The sequence below is a fragment of the Dermochelys coriacea genome, chromosome 2 (assembly GCF_009764565.3).
Source record: "Dermochelys coriacea isolate rDerCor1 chromosome 2, rDerCor1.pri.v4, whole genome shotgun sequence".
NCBI classification, from domain to species: Eukaryota; Metazoa; Chordata; order Testudines; family Dermochelyidae; genus Dermochelys; species Dermochelys coriacea.
In genome coordinates, this window is record NC_050069.1 from 267,640,502 (window position 1) to 267,656,320 (window position 15,819).

The window sequence follows — 15,819 nt, forward strand, 5'->3', positions numbered from 1 at the left end:
ATGGAGCAGGAAGCTCACTATTAAAGGAGACATGTCTGTTTTGTTGGTTTGGGGCTTTTATTGAAGATCAGGTTTTTCTTCCCGGATGAGTAGTTTGCAGCCTTCTTCTTTTTTTTAATATTTGGGAAGTAGGAGCATTTCCCTCTCCCTCCTAAAGTACCTGTTCCATGGATATAAACATTCAGTAATTTCCCCAGCCCAAGGGCTGTGTTTTTGTCTTCTATACATTTTCTGAGAATTTTGCATAATCATTTGCTAAACATGTTACAGCACATTATTTACCTACATGCACAGCTTTGGTACTTTTACATGATTTTCCTCCTCTCGAGTAGCCATTGCACCGCTTGCCCCCAGTTCACAGGAAAAGGTAGACTGGTGCATTTTAAGACTGTGATTCAACAAGTCACTCATGTGGGTTGACTTACTAGTCAGTGGACATGGTAGTCCTCCCGTGCAGCGTCAGTGGCACCAAAGGACACACTCTCAGGTTAAAAATCATATTTTTGGCAAGTCGTCTTGTAGCCATGTTGGTCCCAGGATATTATCGAGACAAGGTGGTGAGAGAGACAAGCTTTCAAAACTCTGTGTAAGCTTGAGAACTTGCGTCTCCCACCAACAGAAGTTGCACCAATAAAAGTTATTACCTCACCCACCTTGTCTCTCTAATATTTTTATCAACCATGTTTCTTTACCGATGTTAGCATCTTAGCTTCTTATTAATAAAAATATACTTCGTACTTACATGACACATCATGTTCAACATTAATCCTCAGCACACCAGAGAGGCATGTATTATTCTAATTTTACAAGCAAGGAAGTTGAGGCAGAGAGATTCAATGGCATGTCAGAATTTAAGGCCAGAAGGGAACATTATTGTAATCTTGTCTGATATCCTGCATATCACAGGCTATAGAATTTCACCCAATAATTCCTGCCTCAAGACTATAACTTCTAGTTGAGCTGGACACTTCAACCATGAATCTAGTGGGAAAGCCAGAAGTACAATTCAGAATTTCCTGATCTCTGGCATGAACCATTGAACCATATTGGTCTCTGAGTCTTAAAACAGAAGGAATTTAAATTAGGTCCCTATCCCACAATAAACTCTACATGTCAAGACTGGATGTTTTTCTAAAAGATATGCTTTAGCACAACCAGGAGTTATGGGCTTGATGAAGAAATCACTTGGTGAAATGTTATGGTCTGTATAAAATGGAGATCAGATTGGGTTATCAGAATTGTCCCATCTTGACTTAAATTCCATGAACTATGAATGGATGGGGAGACTCTCATGCCCTGACGTAGCCCCATTGAGCTTATTGCAAAATCGAGGTCTTATTTTTCACCATTTATGTTTGTTTAGGTTTTGCATTTCACTCAGCTTGGATAATAAAAGCAGATTAGTCATTTTTGCTTGCTGATTCTCCTGCACTTGCACAGTATCTGCAATGTTTATATTATAGACACTGCCATATAAAGCTTTAAATCCAAACATGCATGATCCTACAAGCTGATCCAGGTGAGCAGATCTCTGCACCTGCACAGAGTCCCACTGAAGTTAATGGGACTTCAGGTGGCCCAAGGTCCATGCATGTTGAACAGCTTGCAGGGTCGGGGGCAAACAGTTTTCATTAAGTTTAAACAAAACAACAAAAACATTTCTGTTAATTTTTGTGGGGAAAAAAATCAAGAATTAAATCTTGACCCTAAAGTACTTGGTAGTATCCTAAGAAGTTACAACATTAAGGGTCCAATTCTGCAATTATATCTGCATGTTTGTAGGTGCAAGGACCTAGCTCCCACAGAGCTGACTGCTGAACTGGAGCCTTAATCTTGAAATGTGATTTTGAGACGCATTTGCAAGAGAATCTTTGAAAAGGAGTTACTGTTACTGAACAGATATTGTGTATTCACGTATACAAGCTAACATTAAATGGGATATTAGCCACTCAGTTTTTTAAACCTCCAGCAGAGATTTGTGGATGATGAAATATTACATAAGATGCAAAGTGGAGTCTTTCAAGTAAGATAGACACCCACAGCTGATTGATAACCATACACAAAATTTTGGTGATGCAACTGAAAAATGTCATAATTAGAATTTTACTAAATTAAAGGGCTGGAAAATTTTCTTTGATTTTATCCTTCATTTTTTACAGCAATAGTAAAATAAAGCCTGCTACTTAGGCAAATTAAAATAATTTTATTCCTCAATAATTACTTTTAAAACAGCAATAAATAATGAATGCTTTTAGTCAACATAAAAGATCTACAATACAAGGGACAGTTACCTCTTAATGCATCATGAAAGGGATACGGCCATAATCATTATCAATTAATTGTTAAGTAAAACATCATTCTCGGTACTGTACAGATATCAACAACGACAGTTATCTCCTAATGAGATTACAGGGCAGTGCTCTGAAGCTGCAATTTGTTCTGGACAGGTGAACCACTGGGCCTGTGTGGACTCGCATTGACTTCGGTGGGTCTACACATGAGTACAAAGGTTCTCCTGTACGTAACAAGTTGTAAGATTGTGGCCTAAGACTCTGATCCCATGAACATTTACACATATGTTTAATTTTTACACAGGTAGATCCCAATTCTGCAAATACTTACACACGTTTAACTTTACTACAATGAGTCTTACACCCTTACCTGCAACGAGTTCTGCATGGAAGACCTTTGTGTGCACACACAGGCATGTTGATTACAATGAAGATCCACCACACACAAAACTCATGGCAGTGTTAGGGCATAATTCATACAGTTAAACGTGTGTGAATTTGTGCAGGATTGGGGTCAAAGGCATTTAAGTCAATGGTAAAGAGAACCCATGTGGAGCAACTTACTGGATTGAGGCCTAAAAGATAGACACAGAGAAGATGGGATGCCCTGGGAAAGCCAGAGGAAGCAATTTAACTTTTATTAATAAAAAATATTAGAAATAACAATTTATTAAAGGTAGACATGTCTTTACTTCTGCCTTAGCATCTGAAATTCTTAGAACAAGGAACTTTTCAAATCTAATCTTGCTCTACTTTCCCTTGTACATTTGCATTTTCTAATGATAATATTATTTAGGCTGTAGTGGGGGAGGGGAATGTTTAAATTACAATATTATTGGCTGAAATTTAAAATTGCATGAAGACTTTTTAAAAAAAAAAAAAACACAAAAACCTTCCAAATCTGGGATTTGATCAAGCTGAAAGTGTTGCAACATGCAATGCGATATTCAATACAACACACAATCTGTTCAGTACACTTGTCAGATAGCATTCAGTGGTGCATATTGTTAGTTGTTAATTGGATATTGTGTAAAATTAATTAAATAATCCACAAATAAATTACGTAATATGCTATTGTGTGGTGACTTTTAGCATGTAGATAATACATGGTTGAATATGGTCTGTTAGGGATAGGAGCCAAAAATAATGATTCAGCAGAGAAAGTAATTGTAACACACACAGAACAACATTCATAGTTTACAAGCTCAGCCCAGCTACAAGGGGCTTGGCTAGAGGGAGTTTCCCATATTAGTTTTCCTGGTTTGAGGTCCTGGCAGGGAAGATCCAAATAATATACAGGAAGCAACAAGGTCCTACTCTTGTATGCAAATATTCATGCAAGTAACTATCCCCCATGAGCAATCCTACTGAATTGATTAGTACATGTGCGTAGTCCCACACTCATGCAAAAATGTTTGCATGATCAGCACCACCCAAATCATCTACCCATAGGCAGCTCAATTGATTGTATCTGCTCTGGTGTCTACTGTCTAGCAATGATAGGGGCTATACAAGAGCAGAGCAGAAAAAAGGATACTGGTTTTGTTAAGAAGCAGGAGCAAGCAAAGTATCATCAAGGACAGTGGATGTGCCATCAAAAGTGACTTTAGGCTGCCTATGTTGTCTACAGCTAGGGGAAAGAGTTCCCAGTAGACTACACTGTGTTTGGGCCCATCCAATTCAAATGTTTTATTTCAACTGTATATTACCTTTGAGGATCTCTTAAATTAAGGGACTCTTCAATCAGGCTTAGGAGGATGAGTTTTTAAATCCTCCATTGGTGGTTGGTTATGGAGACATGAAAGTAACCCCAACTTTTAATAAATTATTTTTCTAAAATAAACCCATACAGTAGAATTTATTAATCCTCTTACCTGATGTAGCGTTCCCTCAGTATATGCCCTATTGCTGTGCTAGTACAGCTGGGTCTTTGATTTCCCTAGGGGGAAGGAGGCTGGCTGCTCTCCCCTTTTATTGGGGCTAACAAGACGCTGCGGTAAGTCACCACCTGTGTTCCACCCAGGTGTACCGCCAATAGCTGTGGGGTGATAAAAAAAAAGCCTGAGGTAAGCCAGCAGGTTCATTTAGGCTGAATAGTAAAGCATTTAGGTGTTGCTTCTTTGAAATAGGCTTACCCACAGGAAAAGATTTTCTGCGTTATTATTTCCCATGATGATACAAATACTATCTTTCACTTGTGTGGTGTCACTAATAAAGCTTTCTCTTATAAGTTAGTCAACTCATTCTGAAAAGTGACTCTTGAAAAAGGAATTATGGGCTTTTATAGTTAATGTCTCAACAATTTCTAGGTGAAATGTATTCAATTTATGAATGAAAAGTTGTTTCTTCGGTTAGTGTGAAGAACCCAGCCTGGGATCTACTAGTTAAATGATGTTTTTCTCTGGTCTGTGTAACATCACCACTAGGCCCCCTATTAGGTGTTACTTGTGTGCTTAAAATTAAGTTTGCAGAATTGAAATCTTAATCAGCTGCTGGAATGTATGACTTGATGCTTGTATTTGTTGTTATTTGACAAATCACTTTTCTAAGTATTTGGTCATCTTTATAGCTGATTTAATATGAATAACTGACTGGAGAAATAACATTTGTCAACGTTGGACAATATTTTCACTTCTATTCAACCAGCAGTAATCGTTAGGAGCTTGATCCTGTACACATGTAGACTCTACTCCTGCAAACCATTAAGCCAGTACATAAGGGAATTTATTGTTGTCACTTTGCCTGGGCTGTAATTAGAACTGCATTATCTGTTACTTTGATTACTCAACTTCTTAATATTTTAGGCATTGATCCGCCAATGAGCTCTGTCTTTGCAGAATCCTGCATCCATGTGGAATCCCATGGACTTCAGATGGGCTTTGCATGGGCATCAGGAATCAGCTCACACAGTTACCCTAGTTCTCTGTGCCTGAAGGCCATTAGGTACCTTGTCCAAAATGAATTCAACAATATTCACTAAAGGCAACATCTCCCAGACAAACTACTGAGGTAGGGCTAGCGCAGGGCTGTTGTCCTAATTGTACTCTGTAGTCACTGGTATTATTAGACAGATTTTTATTGAACTTCAGAACCATATGTGCTTGGATAATAGGAGCAGTATTGCCAACCGCAGACATTTAAAAATCATGAGTCAAACCCCAATCATTAGATTGGCTTAAAAATCATGAGATTTTTAAAAATTTGGATTCTCTATATTTGCCTTCTGGTTTTTTGTCCTTAGGTTATACTTCAGTCACATTTTCAAGCTCTTTTCTGCAACCATGAAAGCTAAGCGTCTTGGATATTCACATGACTCAGGAAGCAAGGGTTTTAAGATTAATGCCAAGTATCATGTTTATCAATTGCAATAAAATAAGGAGAGTTGGTGACCTGCAGGAGATAGCAATTGTTACTGTTGTGTCCAAATGATTGTATTTATGGTTTAATATTGGACTCCATACAGAATAGCTTGCTAAATCAGAGGTAAAATATTTTTACTAGGATCTGTCTAATGAATATTTTATGTTCTTTTTCATGGTTTAAAATGCTCATTGTGCCTTTTCTTCTAAGGCCATATTCTGATCTGTTACCACTGTCTGTGTATCTCCATTGAAGTTAATGGAGTTATTGTGGATTTACACCTTGTTGATTGACCTCAGACTCTGGACATGTTTTCTGACTGCTGCAGCAGTTCTGTGTCTCTCTAGCTGCCTTCATTGCCCCCACTTGCTTTCTCTCTCTGTTTCCAGAGCCTGGTCTCCTTTTCTCTCTTTGTATAAAAACTCTATCAATAAAAAAATGAATACAGAATTTTAAAATGTATTCTTGGATGGTGCAGCAAGATTTTGTGTGGTGAATAAACATAATATTGGGATTAGTATTTAACCGCAAGATGTAGATTTAGTTAAAAAAAATCACGTTCACCTCTGAATTTCCTAGCATGCCTCATCTTCTGTTAAGCCCTGCAAACACTTATGCACATGCTTAATTCAGTATTGCCAACACCAAGTGTTCAAAAATCATGAGATTATTTAAAAAAAAAAGTCTGAGGTTCTTTTGAATTGCCTTCTGGTTTTCGAACCTTTAGGTTTCACTTTTTCAAGCTTTTCTCCACAATCAAGAGGGCTAAAAAATTCTTAACCTAAAAAAAATAAAAAGCTCAGATTTTCTTTATTCACAGGAACTGGCACTTTAAGAAAAACACCAAATGTTCTGAAGCTTAGAACATCATGAGAGGTGGTTATAATAACTTTAAGCATATGAGACATCACTTGGCTCTTCACAAGCTAAAGTTATGCACAGGCGTAAGCGTTAGCAGGATTGAGGCCTTGGACTGTAAGTTCCTTGGGGCAGGGACTCTTTCTTTCTGTGTGCTGTGCGGCACCAAGCACGTTCTTGGTGCTGACCAAATAATAGTGTGTGGCCTAGAGGTGCCTGTATTTCTGTATCTCTCTGCTCTAGGCCCTTTTGGCCCAGTGTTTTTATTCATTTTATTCCTTCTCAAGACCGCACTGTCCCTGACATTTGCAGGCTTTCTGTCTGTACTTTGTCCCACAGTCCCACCACGCTTTCGACTGTCAATAGCCAGTGGTTCTTCACAACCATCAGGTTTGAGTATGGTGTTATGTGACATACTATTGGTGCTGTAGTAATTAAATTAAATTAAATTAAATTAAAGCAGACACACAAATCATATACGTGGCAATGATATCAATCAGAGCCAGACTATTTGAAACTTCTGACACGCTTAGAATGGAAGGTCCCAGGGCCCTGAAACTGGCAGTTGCTGCTTTGCTTTATATACATATGTGTGTTTTAACTGTATTTTTGAATTGCATTTACTCACCATACTCATGTTCATATATACCCTTTTAAGAAACACAGCTGCCTGACAAAAGCAGCCAGAGAGACAGCCTTGAACTGAAGCTTTCTGTCTATCACAGAACAGGTACTCCACAGGACATGTGTGAGGGAGCGCGTCCACGCTCTATGGGCTCAGCCAGCACTATCCAGACACACCTGTAAGACTTGCTGTGCCCGGAAGGAGGAAACTTAAAAAGGAAAAGCCTGCCACAGGAAGGGGATGTGACTAAGAGAATACTAGGGAGTGGCTAGGGAAGAGGCCTTGGAGAAAGTGGTCTACAAGGATAGAGCAGCAAAGAGGAAGACATTTGCAGACCCTTCTTCCCCTGAGACTTCATGGACTAGGTATAAAGTGGGGGGTAACCAGAAAGAGGGGCTGGAGGCAGACCCTAACCCTAGTTAAGGACACTAGAGCCTGCAGATAAGCTGAACCCCAAAGGGGTGACCAAAAGATTGCCTGAGAAACTGACCACCTTTGCCTTTCTTTTATTCTGATTCTCCCTCTCCCAGGGGATGGAGAGGGGAAAGAACCTTTTTGTTTGGAGAATCCCTTGTATGCCACAAGCAGGGAAGGACTCTGTGAGCAGCCCAAAGGGTCCCTCACCCACCTCAAGTGGTGAAGAATGTGGGCATAACTACACCTGATACAAGGGTGTTTACTGAGCTTAGAGATCTGAGCAAGATGGAACCTGAGCAGTGGTGTAAACGGCTAGCAGACATGCGACAGCAGCGTGGGCTTAGCAGTGACAGTTCCAGCAGCAATTGCTGCAGCAGTGGGCTACCCGACAGCAAGTTCCAATCACGCAACCGCAATAGCAACAGCTGCTGAGGGAACTGAAGACCCAACAGCAGGAGTTACACAAGGAAATGATACAACAGATAGTGTTGGCCCTATACCCCCACAGAGTGCCAGTGGGTCACACTTCCGCTGCGGTGGGTCCCCCACCTGTACCTGTGAAGCTGACCAAGATGGGACCAGACGATGATCCTGAGGCCTTTTTATTTACATTTGAGAGAGTGGCACTAGCATCTCTGTAGCCCTCTGAGCAGTGGGCTTTTTAGTTCCACATTTGATTGGTCTGGCACAGGCAGGCCTACCGTAGCCTGGACTTAGAGGAGGCTAAGAGCTGTAAACAAGTAAGGTTTGCCATTTTGGACTATTTGGACACTCCTGAGGGAAACCCACTGGCAATATTTTGATCCAAGATCTACCCCAAAAAGGCCAGACCCCGAATAGTAGCGCAGTATTTGAGGCGACACTGTTGGAAGTGGCTCCATCCAGAAGACCTTCTGGGGCCCAAGTGGCTGAGGCAATTGTGACCAAACAATTAATAAGGATATTACCAGTAAAAGGCAGAAAGTGGTTATTACAGCACTGCCCTGGGACATTGTCAGATGGGGTGTGGCTGATCGAGGACTTTCTGGAATCTGAGGGATTGCTAGAGACAGAGTCCCCCAGGGCCTTGGCAGTTCACAGGATGGACTGGAGTGACACCCGGGAGGGTGACCTCAAACCAGTAACACCCACTCTGAGGAATCTAACCCTGAGGGTGTCCTTCCAGAAGTCAAAGAGCCCCTTAGACCCCGGGAAGTCCAAGGGAGTTGGGCTCGCACCCACCACCGCCAGTGGGACTGTCAAGCACCTCAAACAATTGAAATAGAATCTGTAGAACGGGGTTTGGCCACTACGACTGAGTTCACCCCCAGCTAGGAAAAGTACAGGCAGCGCCAGCCGGATAATTGGCTACTCCTGTGGGCAGACAGGACACATGAAACAAATGTTCCTTTTTTGGAATGTGGATATGCCCAGGGCTGGACAACAGAAACCTGCACACGGAAAAGGACTCCCCGCTAAGTTGATGGTACTGGTGATAGTTCAAGGACTCTAGGACTCCAGCTGTAGTCAGACGGTGGTCCAAGCCTCCCTAATAGGAGAGGACAACACTCATACAAAGTCAATCCACTTATAGTGTATACAGGGCGATGTGAAAACATACCCCAGCCAATGTTTGTGACTAACACTGGGGATGCCTACCAAGGTGATAGAAGTAGCTCTAGCTGAAGGATCAGCCTACCCCATACTCCCGGTCTATGATTGTCCTTTGTTTTTTGCAGTAAGTCATTAACAAACAGATCTGTCCAGGGAACAGGGATAGGGGTCAATCATTGCAGAAGGCACCCCAGAGCATGGTAAACCTTGGGGAAGCAGAAGGCCCTGAGGAGGGAACATCCTGAGCAGCATGATCATCGATCCTTCAAGGGACAGAAGAGGCAATCAGTCCGGACCTGGAAGCTCTCCTGTAGGGTGGGAGTTTAGTGCAGGAACAGAGAAATGATCCTACGCTGAGTCATGCATATGACCAGCTGACCTCCGTAAATGGGGAAGTAACAGAGCCTCATTGGGTCAAGCGGTATCTGCACTTTGTGCTTGAGGAAAAAGCCCCTTTATCAAATCGAAAGGGATCAGCAAATTGTGATAGTGAAGACAGAACTGCTGGTGCCGCGCAAGTATCACAGACAGTGTTGCAGCTTGTGCACAACATCCTGTGTACTGGGAAGAGAAATAACAATGGCACGGGTACTAGTCCGGTTCTGCTGGCCTTGTATGCATCAGGACACGAGGGAATACTGTGCTCGCTAGCCAGCAATGACAGGACTCTGAAGGCAGCTGTGGTCCCTCTGCCCTTGACTGAGATACCCTTTGAAAGAACCTCTGAACACTATCACTGTCAGAGTCTCTGGAAAGAACGGCATCAGGGCACAGGTACATATTAGTTATTGTGAACTAAGCAGCCAGGTATGTGGAGGCTGTTCCTTTTCATGCTGTGAAACTTACAGTGATAGCCCCAGAGCTCCTGAAGCTCTTCTCACATGTGGGATTTCCCCACAAAATAGTAATGGATCAAGGGACTAACTTCACCTCCCAGCTGATGTGCAAATTAGACTTCCTTCTGAAGGTCGTGTCCCTGAAAACCTCAGTGTACCACCTGCAGACAAATGGCCTAGTGGAGCAATTTAATGAGACTCTGAAGGGAATGTTGAGACACTTTGTTAGTAAATACCCCAAGCGCTAGGACCAGCTACTCCTGCCACTCCTGATTTCCCTAAGGAAGGTCCTGCAGGCCTCCACAGGTTTCTGTCCCTTCAACTACTCAATGGCTGCCAACCACAGGAAATTCTTGGCCTTGTTATGAGAGGGCTGAGAGGAACAGGGCATAGGCAACTTAAGTGCAACCGAATATGTCTTACAATTAAGGGAATGACTCAGGAATCTAGGAGTATTTGCAAGAGAGAATTTGAGAAAGGCCCAACATACTCAGAACAAAATTATAATTAAGAGGCACAACTACAGACCTACCTTGATGACTGGATCATTCTATGGGCTTCCTCAGCTGAGTCAAAATTAATGGCCCAGTGGCAGGGTCCGTTTGAAGTTGTTAGACGGCAGGACCAGTGGACTATAAGACAAAACTGCCAGGTAGAAAGAAGAAAACTAAAATTTATCACGTGAATCTTATTAAACCTTGGAAGACACAAGAGGCCCTGCTGATAATTCCCTCCCTTACAGAGCCCAAATTAGGGCCCCAAGTACCCAGCGGCCAAGAACTGACAGCAGTGCCTGTACCCCTGCACAGAAGAAGCAACTCCTCCAATTGACCAATGACTTTGGAACTGTATTTCCTCCTCGCCTTCCGCGGGAAAACACAATCCAATGCCACCTAGACGTCACCTCGGGCCAGCTAGTCAGAGAGAAACCTCTACCATTCCCATGGAGGATGTGGGACACATATGAGCAATGCTGGAGATGAGGATAATTAGGAAGTCCATAAATGAATGGGGGATCCCTCTAGTTCTAATTCCCAAACTGGACAGTTTGGTTTTGCATAGATTTCAGGAAGGTTAATTCCATTTTGACATTTGATGCCTACCCGATGCCAAGGGTAGAGGAGTTATTAGAGCAGCTGGGACCAGCAAAGTATCCGAGCACTATTGACCTGACAAAAGGTTATTGGCAGATCCCTCTCCCCATCCTCACAGAAGAAAACTGCTTTCGCAAACTCCTTCAGGTATTTCCAATTCGACACGAGGCCTTTCTGCCTCCATGGGGCTGCCTCAACTTTCCAACTTATGAATAGGATCCCCAGTCCGCATCATCAGTATGCTGTTGCCAACCTAGATGTTGTTTACAGTCCTACTAGGGAGACCATCTACAGCACTTAAAGGCAGCATTAAAAGCCCTTCGAGACACAGTCTTGCAGCCAACCCTGCAAAATGTTGAACAGCCATGACTGAAGTAACCTATTTGGGGTACTGCATAGGGGAAGCCTCATGAAACCAGTGATCGACACAGTACAGGCCCTAACGGATGCCCAGTTCTGCAGGCAAGTGAGGCATTTTCTTGGCCTGACAGGGTATTACTGGAAGCTTATCCCCGGCTTCGCCTCATTCGGAGCCCTCCTTACAGATCTCACAAAAGGCAACAACTCAGAGAAGATCCGATACAATGGGAACAGCGAGGAAGCTTTTAACGAGCGGCAAACACGACTGTGCCGGATGCCCATGTTCTTCAGCCCTGATTATTTTTCCTCCAGGAATTCATATTGCACATAGGTGCCTCAGGTGTCTGTCCCAGTGCCATGCTCTCACAGGACTTCAAAGGGAAGGAATATCCAATCCTATGCCTGAGCAGGAAGCTCTTCCGTAGAGGAAAAGGCCTACTCAATTGTTGAAGAGGAGGCAAATGAGTGGGCGGTGGATTCCCTCCGTTATTAGCTGCTGAGCAGCCCCTTCTCCTTGACCACAGATCAAACCCCCCTTTGTTGGCTCCATACCATAAAAGATGCGAACCTGCATATAATGTGATGGTACCTTGTACTACAACCCTATAGTCTCAAAGTGCAGCACTGGGAGGGAAAAGACCATACCAGTACCGATTTCTTTCAGCAGGAAATCGGAGACGAAGATGACCAGCCTTAAGATGGCCTTTCCAACTTGAGGGGTAGGATTGTGAGGGGGCATTCTCAGAAGAGACTAATGAGCTCTTATGGGCTCAGCCAGCACTAACCAGAAGCACCTGTAAAGGTTGCTGTGCCTGGAGAGATGAAAAGGAAAGCATGCCACCGGAAAAGGGGCGGCTAGGGGAAGAAGGCTGTGCCTCAGAGACAGCTGGCGACAGGGATAGATCAGCAAAGAGGAAGACAGTTGCAGATCTGCTGCCCCTGAGATTTCATAGACCAAGTATAAAATGGGGGTGAGCAAAATGAGGGGCTGGAGGCAAACCCTAACCCTGACCAAGGACACTAGAATCTGCAGATAAGCTGAACCTCAAAGGGGTGACTAAAAAACTGCCTGAGAGACTGACCACGTTTTGCCTTTTTTTCTTTACTCTGATTCTGCCTTTTCCAGTGGAGGGAGAGGGGAAAGAACCTTTTTGTTTGGAGACTCCCTTGTATGCCACAAGCAGGGAAGGATTCTGTGAGCAGCCCAAATTGTGATCTAATGGGGACTCAAGGGGCCCTCACCCACCACAACATGATAGTGAGTGGCATTTGAAAGACACTGGCATTTGAAAGACACTGCCTTAACCATGTTCTGGAGGGAGCATCAGTAGGGTCATGATGGGGTGTTCAACCCACACTGAAGAAGAAAGGGTTAATGGAGGCCTCATGGGCCTGCCGCCCCGGCCCAGAAAGGAGCAGTGAAGGTGAATCCTCCAAGCAGCCTAGGGAGGCTGTGCAGGAAGCAGCCAGTCAGGGCCCAGTGGGCTCACATAAAAGAGAGTTGCAGGCAGAGCAGGGTTAGTGGCTGCTGGGTGCTCAGGAAGTGAGGACTGTGTCCCTGAGGGGCTGAGAACTGGTAGCCCCTCGGAGAGAGCACTTGCTGGCAGGGACCAGGGGAACAAGAAGGAGCTCCTGGCTGGCTGCTGGAACTTGCAGACTGAATGCCCAGGAAGAGGGCGAAGAAGGTGCTGGGGCTGTGGGGAAGTGGCCCAGGGAATTGAAGCAGCAGAGACGGAAGTTAAAGAGATGCAGCAGGAGGCTGCTATCCACAGGGTTCTTGGGTGGGACCCAGGTGTCCCCCCCACCCCACCCCACCCCACTTGCCACTGGGGAAGTGGCAGGATTTGGACTGTGATACTAATTCCCCTCCTCCCAGAAGGGGATAACCGCAGATAGTGACATGGCTGGAGGGCTGAGTCATGAAGAGGACACTATGGTACTTGGATCGAGTGAGGTCTGCAGGCGGAGAAGATGACAGGAGAGGCCCCAGTAGAGGGAGTACTGGCTAGCAGAGCTTATCCCTGTGATGACCAGCAGGAGCTGCTGTGGTGAGTGGACTCCATCATAAGGGGTAAAATCGTAGTTTGGGTTCCATGGCCCAGTTGGTACTAGGCAATTCAACTGACCTCTGCCAACAAGGTACCCACTCTTTTTGTGTGCCTGTGGATACCAATCCAACTAGAACTGGAGTGAAGTCACCAAGTTACAGCATATAAAAAATTGAACCATCATCAGATGGGGATAACTATTGGTCACTACATAATTGGATTTTTTTTTTTTTGCTTTCAGTGGCTGTTTGATGTTGAAGTCACACTTTGCTTGTTAAATGCAGTGGCACTTTTATAGACTAACATACCCTGCCAAATTTGGTAAGAATCTTAGTGGCCACAGCTGAGTTGTAAGCACAAAATAAGATTAATTTTTTTTACATGTAATAACTCAAAGCCCCAAAGGGATATGTAGGACAGTTTGTAAAGAAGCTTTTCCCAGGCTGAGATCTTAAGTGTAAAGATTCAGTGTGGACTGAATTTTTACAGCAAAATAATAAGCCTTTGGAAATGGATTATTATAAAGGAAAGGCTCATTTACAGACTATTAACTGTAGTGGTTGTAGTGAGCAAATAACACTATTCTAATGTGATTGTGCCACAGTACACTACATTAAGCTTAACAGCTTTGACTAATTAATATGCCAAAAGATGATGTGAACATCCAGTTTCTTGGCTTTCCTTATATTCAATTGTAATTTAGCTTAGCCTCTCATTGATTAGAAATAGGGGGGAAAAACAAAGTCTTTTTTGAGGCTAGAGTGTTTTAAACAGTGAGAAAAATGTAGGGTGATGTCCCTCCTTAAATGAAGATTGAAAATATTGGACCAGAAAGTCCTATGACTGCTGAAAGTGCCAATTGGTCCAAGAAGAAGCAAACAGCAAAATGGGTGGGTGCTGGACACTTGTGTCATCGGTGAGTGGAAGCGTAACTAGCAATATCCTCTTACTTCTCCCCACACCCTCCACCCCATCTCTCAGAGGCGGAAGAACATAGCCTCCTTCTCAGCAGTGGAGGGGAATGAGGAGTAAATTGGCAGGGAGGAAACAAAGGTGGTGATTTGGCCTGGTTGGGATAGGAAGTGTTAGGATAATGTTGTACTTGGGTATTGGTTAGAGAGAGAATCGGAGTAACAGCAAGTTTAATGTGTGCACTTCTTAAAATCGATTATTTCATCAAAGCTTGAAGGGTGGTATTTTAAAAAATACACTCCACCTTCGCCTAATTCTGCTCCTAGTGAAGCCAGTGGGAGTTTTATCACTGACTTCAATGGCAGCAGGTTGGGGCCAACACTGAATGCAGCTGAAAATCCTCTGCTAGAACTGCAAATAGACTTCCATTGTTTTATGTGAGTTAACTGTGGGAACATACAGCCTGAGGGGTATTCTAAAGATGACCTATAGAGGATGATAAAATGGGTTTGTGCCCTCTTTTTTCACTTATTTTAATGTATACAGAAGGCTTGGAAGAGTTTTGTTAATTTTTGTTTCCTGCTAGGTACCTTAGAACTGTCCGCTGGAGGACACTTTGGAAGTCCAGAGAACTGGTGCTACAGTTTTCTTAGTTCTTAATAGAAAGGGTGTTGAATTTTCAACAAAGGGATCTTTTCTCTCAGATATTAGGCAGAAAGAATGCAAGCCAGAATAGGGAAAGAGCAGATTAAAGAATATTTAGCTAAATTAGGTGTAGTCAAGTCAGCAGGACCTGACAAAATTCATCCTAGCATACTTAAGGAACTAGCTGAAGCAATCTCAGAACCGTCAGTGATTATTTGCAAGAACAAGCGAAGGATGGGTGAGGTCCCAGAAGACTGGAGAAGGACAAGCTTAGTACCTATCTTTAAAAAGGGGATCAAAGAGAACCTGGGAAACATTAGACCAGTCAGCCTAACTTCAGTACCTGGAAAAATACTGATACATTGTTAAACAATCCATTTGTAAGCATCTAAAGGATAATGGAGTTATAAGGAATAGCCAGCATGTTTGTAAAGAACAGATCATGCCAAACCAACCTAATTTCCTTCTTTCATGGGGTTACTGGTCTACTGGATAGGATGGAAGCTGTAGTCTTGACTTTTAGTAAGGTTTTTGACACCATTCCACATCCCATTTCCCTAGTTTGCTTATTAGAATGTCATCTAGATGAAATTACTATAAGGTGGGTGCACAACTAGTTGAAAGACTGTACTCAAAAAGTAATCAATAGTTCACTGTCAAACTGGGGGGATGTATCTAATTGGGTCCTACAGGTGTCTATCTTGGGTCCACTACTAGTCAATATTTTTATTAACAATATGAATAATGGACTGGAGAGTATCTTATAAAATATGTGGATGA

The 15,819-nt window shown here is 43.1% G+C and overlaps 1 protein-coding gene across 1 annotated transcript in view; it reads left to right on the plus strand.

The window, feature by feature from the left end:
* LOC119851178 (tubulin delta chain-like) overlaps positions 1-15,819 on the plus strand; it is a 47,325-nt gene that overhangs the window by 114 nt on the left and 31,392 nt on the right. The gene's annotated exons all lie outside the window — the stretch shown is intronic.